The 7,719-nt window shown below is 42.8% G+C and overlaps 1 non-coding gene across 1 annotated transcript; it reads left to right on the top strand.

Annotated features, from left to right (window-relative positions):
• Nucleotides 1-544: 544 nt before the first annotated feature.
• TRNAT-AGU (transfer RNA threonine (anticodon AGU)) lies at nucleotides 545-618 on the top strand. The gene has a single exon. It is a non-coding gene; the product is annotated as a tRNA-Thr (tRNA).
• The last annotated feature ends 7,101 nt before the right edge of the window (nucleotides 619-7,719 follow it).

Below are 7,719 nucleotides of genomic sequence, written 5' to 3'. Positions count from 1 at the left end.
AGTCAAGTAGCTTATGTGAAACAAAGAAGTAATCTATTCTACTATAAATATTGTGGATTTTTAAGAAAAAGCTATAATCCCTAGCTTCAGGGTGAAGAACCCTCCAGACATCCACTAGTCTGATGCTATGCAACTGAGATATTATTTTGTTAATAGAAGATGGTATGATGACTTACCCGAAGAAACGTCCACCACAGGGTTCATTGGGATATTGAAGTCGCCTCCAAGTATCACAGGAGAGGAGCCGGCAAACTCATCAAGACGTCTTTTACATTCAGCTCCAAACTTCTGTTGCCCTTGGTTTGGAAAATACACATTAGCTATTACGAGTTTATGTGTTGCCCATGTGATAAGCAGAAAAATGTATCTACCATTTTTGTCAACTAGAGAATCTAGAATCTCAGGCATAAAAGATTTGTGAAAAGCTATTGAGACACCTTTGGATTTAGAATATGGATTTGAGCTATGGTACCATTTAGGATAATATTTTGTGATACAATGTGGTATTGCTCCGGTTTTGAAATGTGTCTCCTGAAACATTGGTGGCGCTGTGGCTTAGTTGGTTAAAGCGCCTGTCTAGTAAACAGGAGATCCTGAGTTCGAATCTCAGCAGTGCCTTACTTTGGGCAGCATGGTGGCACAGTGGATAGCACAGCAGCCTTGCAGCGCTGGAGTCCTGGGTTCAAGCCCCACTAAGGACAACATCTGCAAAGAGTTTGAATGTTCTCTCTGTGTTTGCGTGGGTTTCCTCTGGGTACTCTGGTTTCCTCCCACATTCCAAAGACATACTGATAGGGAATTTAGATTGTGAACCCCAACCCCAATCTGCGACGATAATGTGTGCAAACTGTAAAGCGCTGCGGTATATGTTAGCGCTATATAAAAATTATTATTATTATAACATTAACACTGAGACCCGATGTTTATGACTGTTAAAAAGAACCTGTCTCCTTTTTTCCGGAGTATTTAGCCCCTTTACATTAAAGGAACAGAGTTTAATCTTATCCATAATCTAGGTATTTACCAGCATCTCGCATCCTCACGTTTCCAAATAAATAAGAGATCCGTTGAATTATAAGACAGCCAAGTGAGATGAGGAAGGAATGGGGAGGAGGAAGAAAAGAAAGTAAAGTAAGGAGAGAAAGATAGAAAATAAATAACATATAAAAAAATTGTATTAGAGCTGGTGCTCCAAGTTAGTTGTCGCAACAGTGTTACTTAGGCAACCAATTACCTGTACACCTTGTAGGGAGGAAGGAAGCCGAGGAAGAACAGCAACCCCCCCACATCCCTCTTCATTCTTGAAAGGTCCCGGGAATGAAGACATACGGTCATACATTTGTCCAAACAAGATGGAATATAATCCCTTATAAAAGCAAGGCGTTTCACATGTATAAAAACAAAGAACAATAATGACGTGTGTACGACCATATACTAAAAAGAAAAAAACTATATCTTTCACATTCCCGTTATTCTAAGATTAAGATCGAACCCCTGGGGTGGACCTAAAATGGGCTAACGACAGAATAATGCCTTGATGACCCGCCAGCCCGTCCAGGAGATCCATCCAATCAATAAAAGATATACATGAGACCCTCTCAACTACAGCAGAACATCTAAATGTAACGCAATAATAAACAAAGTCTATTTCAACTATGGTATAGTTAACGGAAAGTTAATATTATCTCCTCTAATGATCAAGTATGACCCGGTGGGGATCATGAATAGGAAAGAGGAGAAATAATAAAAGAAAAAGGGGTGAAAATGGAGAAAGAAGGAACTTCATAGCGGATCAGAAGGACTTCCTTTGGTGTTCAGTTTCTTAGGTTGAGGAACCTTGAGCCACTTTGGAGGAGCATCTGGAAGCGCTGGGATCGATGGCCACTCCGGGAGATCTATTAGTGGAAGTTGAAATGTTCCTAAAAAATTAGCCAGGTCCCAATCCGGCGGAAAGAGATGCTTTTACCTCCTTTAAATGCTATTAGTTGAAATGGGAACCTCCATCTGTAGGGGATGTCTCTCTCCTTAAGAACCGCCAACAAAGGTTTCAAGGCTCTGCGTAAGAATAAAGTACATGTAGAAAACACCATCACGTGTTTCTCAACGCAAGCAATGAATAGCCAGGTCTTTCACTGGGAAGGAACAACCACGGGAAGGGCAGCATCCAATGAAGGAAAACCACCTATGCCAAAACATGGTATCCATCCACAGACCGCTGTTTCGGGGTATTTGCCCCTCATCAGTGTGGAGTAGGAAACTGGCTATTAGGAGCAGTGCCTAGTGAAAAGGCTATAAACATAAGGATGAATGACCTCGGGGAGATCAAAACATCCAACACCGCGGAGACACCATCACGTGTTTCTCAACGCAGTGATCCAGAACACTGCCCCCATCCCTTATGGGAAATATGCAAATGCATGTAGAAAAGCCGCGGAGACACCATCACGTATTTCTCAACACAAGCAATAAATAGCCAGGTCTTTCACTGGGAAGGAACAACCACGGTGTTCTGGATCACTGCTTTGAGAAACACGTGATGGTGTCTCCGCGGTGTTGGATGTTTTGATCTCCCCGAGGTCATTCATCCTTATGTTTATAGCTTTTTCACTAGGCACTGCTCCAAATAGCCAGTTTCCTACTGCACACTGATGAGGGGCAAATACCCCGAAACAGCTGTCTGTGGATGGATACCATGTTTTGGCATAGGTGGTTTTCCTTCATTGGATGCTGCCCTTCCCGTGGTTGTTCCTTCCCGGTGAAAGACCTGGCTATTCATTGCTTGCGTTGAGAAACACGTGATGGTGTCTCCGCGGCTTTTCTACATGCATTTGCATATTTCCCATAAGGGATGGGGGCAGTGTTCTGGATCACTGCGTTGAGAAACACGTGATGGTGTCTCCGCGGTGTTGGATGTTTTGATCTCCCCGAGGTCATTCATCCTTATGTTTATAAGAATAAAGTACGTCTGGATAAATCTGATAGAAGTAGGATTTGATGACCCTCAAACCGGAGAGGTCTCTTTTTCCTAGAGGCTATCATAATGGCTTCTTTGATTCTGAAATAGTGCACCCTACAGATGACATCTCGAAGGCGTGTGTCAGGTTTAGGGCCAAGGGATCTATGAATCCTGTCAAACTCGATGGTATTATCCTCGCTGTCGCCAAGAATGTCCAGAAAAATTTTTTGTACTGTACGGTCTAAATCAGGAGGGCTAATGGACTCTGGTAAACCACGTATACAGATATTATTACGCCTGTTGCGATTTTCTAAATCCTCTAGGCCAGACGATATTTCTACCAATTTCAGAGTGTGATCAATTACGATTTCTCTGTGGGCATGTAGTTCTTGTGAGATATCCTCCTGGGTCTTCTCTACGTCCTCTATACGCGATGTGAATTCCATCTGCAAATTATGGATTTCTTTTCTGTACGAGTTCTCAAGTCTGCACGCCAACCCTTCTAGGTCTTTTTTAGTTGGAAGAGCTTTGATATATTTGCGTAGATCAGCTATATTTATGTCATCGGGGACGGCAACGTAAATATTTTAATGCAGTTTTACAGAATGCTACCAATTGTTCCCAATTTTAAGAAAATGTGCTCGTGTTTCTGATCAGCAATTCGAATGTGCCATATGCATGCCGAATTTACGTTTGGCGATCGTTTTCCGAACATATTCGCTCATCTCTACTATTGACTTAAGGTTCATTTGATTTTTCTGTTGCTCCTTCAGTGGTTGAAGAGCCTAACCAGATTTCTACATCCTTTTCCTTGTTATTTTGAAATTGTGACTGAGATTGTTGTTGCTTTAGCTGGACTACTGGGATGATGTCATGATACTTCAGCGACACAAAGTTCTCATCAATTATTACATCTCTGATTATTATGAACTTGTTCGTTTCTGGGTGCAGGATTCTATATCCTTTCTGTGTTTCACTGTAGCCCACCAAAATGCCATCCTTTGCATGAGAGTCCCACTTGCTAAGTTTTTCTTTGGGAATATGTACAAATACTTTACTTCTGAATATACTTATGTGTTGTAGTTCAGGCTTCTTGCTGTTCATTTGCTCAAATGGAGTTTTCTCAGTAGCTTTACCTGGTAGTCTGTTTTGAAGATAGCAAGCTGTCATGATTACTCTACTTCAATATGTTGTTGGCAGATCTGCATCAAATAGCATACTTCTTCCATTTCCACTTCTTCCATTTCCACTTCTTCCATACATGGATACAATTTTTGTGCAGTTCATGTTTACTAGTCTATACACTTTTGTTGCATTTTAGCTGGTACAGCTCATCTTTTAATTTTCCTTCTGCTAGTGTGTGACTTTCTTATAACCCTGCTGTTCTGTTCGGGTCCATATGACCAGAAATGAAATTTGAGACCCTGCAGATTATTTATTATGCGGATCTGAAACTTGTGATTAATTGACTTTTCCTCATTTGAGGGGTTCTTACTATGATTGTTGTTTGTTTTTTTTTGTTTGCTTTTTGCTAAATGCTGATTGTTACACTTGTACTGTTCGGGTCAATATGACCCGATAACATTTTATACTGTTCAACAGGTCACTAATTATTTCTGCCTGCAAAATTTATTTGTTTTCCTGTGTACTTCATCTCATTATTCAAAGGGTGGAGGTTTCACTGTTCTTGGTTTCTCCTGGTCCTACTAGCTACGCTATATAAAGAATATCTGATACAGGATCAGCATTCACATTTTTCCTAAATATGACTTTCCTAAATATTATAATACAAATGACAAACATTGAGGGACAACGAATTTATGATGATAAAAGGAACAAATTAGATGTGACAGCTCTAAATGCTTATATTGGTTTACGTCTTTTAGCAGGAGTATACAAATCTTATGGTGAATCAACTAAAAGTTTGTGGAATTCCGAAACCGGTCGCCACATATTTAGAGCTACAATGTCACTTGAAAGGTTTCATGAGATTTCTAGAGTACTGAGGTTTGATAATAAAACAGATCGAAATGAAAGAAGAGCTAAAGATAAACTAGCCCCTATTAGAAATGATTGGAATAAATGGATAGAGATTACCGTATATACTCGAGTATAAGCCGACCCCCCTAATTTTGCCACAAAAAACTGGGAAAACTTATTAACTCGACTATAAGCCTAGGGGGGAAAATGCAGCAGCTACCGGTAAATGTCAAAAGTAATAATAGATACCAATAAAAGTAAAATTAATTGAGACATCAGTAGGTTAAGTGTCTTTGAGTATCCATATTGAATCAGGAGCCCCATATAATGCTCCATACTGTTCATTATGGCCCCATAAGATGTTCCATATTAAAATATGCCCCATATAATCCTGCATAAAGGTTAATAAAGGCCCCATAAGATGCTCCATAGACACATTTGCCCAATATAATGCTGCACAAATGCTGATTATGGCCCCATAAGATGCTCTATAAAGATATTTGCCCCTTATAGTGCTGCACAAACGTAATGGCCCTATAAGATGCTCCATCCAGACACTTGCCCCATATGCCGTAGTTCCCTACAAACGTTAATTATGGCCCCATACAGACACTTGCCCCATATAGTGCTGCACAAACATTATGCCCCTATATAGTGCTGCAGAAACGTTATGGCCCCATATAGTGCTGCAGAAAAGTTATGGCCCCATATAGTGCTGCAGGAATGTTATGGCCCCATATAGTGCTGCAGGAATGTTATGGCCCCATATAGTGCCGCAGGAATGTTATGGCCCCATATAGTGCCGCAGGAATGTTATGGCCCCATATAGTGCTGCAGGAATGTTATGGCCCCATATAGTGCCGCAGGAATGTTATGGCCCCATATAAGCGCACATAGTACATCACCCAGCTTTGCACACAGACTTCCCTCTGCTTTTTGCTTTCATATGGTATGTTCATCCACCCAGCTCTCCTGCTATGAAGCGCACATAGTACATCACCCAGCTTTGCACACAGACTTCCCTCTGCTTTTTGCTTTCATATGGTATGCCTTTCAGCTAACCCCAGCTCACCCTGTGATATTTATGACCTTGTTTACTTAGGCTTGATTGTATGCATCTGGCCCACTCTTAATTCTCTGACCAAGATGAGCAGAGACCACTCCTCTCTGCTTCACACCTGAACGCACTTAGTTTTCCATATATTGTATAGCACAAGTCTGCATGACTTCAGTCTGCAGTGTGATTTCTAGAAGTGTGTTCTAAAAGTGTGGATTACATTAGAATTAAAACCTGAATTGAACCTGAAGGGAACTGAAGGTAACTGGCCTGTCACTGCAAACAATGTTTCTGTTTGTTGTCACTTTTACCCCTATAATCTTTCACTTTCGGCTACCTCCCCCAATCCCCACACCAAGTAAGGAACTGTTCATCTCCTCTTCAATCCTCCCCATCCATCTCACCTCCTCCTCAGAACTGTTCCTTAACATACAATCCTCTGTCTCAAAGCACAGGCAGCCACCTCATGCCCTCTCCTGCTCCCACCTGCTAACACTTTCTCTGCTACTTCTCACTGCTGGTGATATCTCTCCAAATCCTGGTCCTCCTCACCATATTCCCACAGTCATTTCTACCTCCCACCCACACTCCTTCACAAACTTCCGTAACCTCTCTAACCTTATACCCATTCACCCAGCCCCCGCTTCCCCAGTCCCACTAACAGGAGCTCTGTGGAACGCTCGCTCTGTCTGTAACAAGCTTCCCTACATCCATGATCTTTTTGTTACTACCAAACTTTCCTTCCTCGCCATCACCGAAACCTGGCTCACCCCTTCTGACACAGCCTCCCCTGCTGCACTCTCTTACGGTGGCTTCCACCTTTCTCACACACCCCGCCCCAGCAGCAAGCATGGCGGAGGAGTTGGTTTTCTCCTGTCAGATAACTGCTCCTTCACCCCAATCCCACTGCCACCCTCTGTTACCCTCCCTTCCTTTGAGGTGCACTCTGTGCGCATCTACTCCCCCTCCAACCTCCAACTGGCTGTCATTTACCGCCCCCCAGGGCCAGCCACCACCTGCTTTGACCACTTCACCACCTGGCTACTTCATTTCATTTCTGCAGACATCCCCACTATCATCATGGGCGATTTCAACATCCCCATTGACACTTCCCTCTCAGCTGCCACTAAACTTCTATCTCTCACTTCCTCCTTCGGCCTCACTCAATGGTCTTCTGCAGCCACTCACAAAGATGGTCACACACTGGACCTCATCTTCACCCGCCTCTGCTCCCTATCTAACCTCTCTAACTCACCTCTTCCTCTCTCTGACCACAACCTTCTCACATTCTCATCTCTCTCCACTCCATGTCTACAATCCCCACCCCACAAACTTTCACACCCTCGCAGAAATCTTAAACATCTTGACCTACATTCATTCTCTGAATCCCTCCTCCCTCTCACAGACATAAGTTCCATACACAATGCGGATGACGCTGCCGCTCTATATAACACCACAATAGCTGTAGCTTTGGAATCTGCTGCCCCACTTACACATACCAAAGTGTCATGAATCCCAATGGCTAGGGATAGCAAGGGACAAGCAAAGTAATACAAAATATCGGACGAGCTCTAGGGTGATGGAACCTAGGCTGACCGCTGCCCTACGCCTGACAAACGCAACTAGAGATAGCCAGGGAGCGTGCCTACGTTGGTTCTAGACGCCACGCACCAGCCTAAGAGCTAACTAGTACTGCAGAGAAAATAAAGACCTCACTTGCCTCCAG

Source organism: Ranitomeya variabilis, chromosome 7, assembly GCF_051348905.1.
Source record: "Ranitomeya variabilis isolate aRanVar5 chromosome 7, aRanVar5.hap1, whole genome shotgun sequence".
NCBI classification, from domain to species: Eukaryota; Metazoa; Chordata; class Amphibia; order Anura; family Dendrobatidae; genus Ranitomeya; species Ranitomeya variabilis.
Note: the sequence above shows the minus strand (reverse complement) of the source record. Positions and strands in the feature narration are given on the sequence as shown.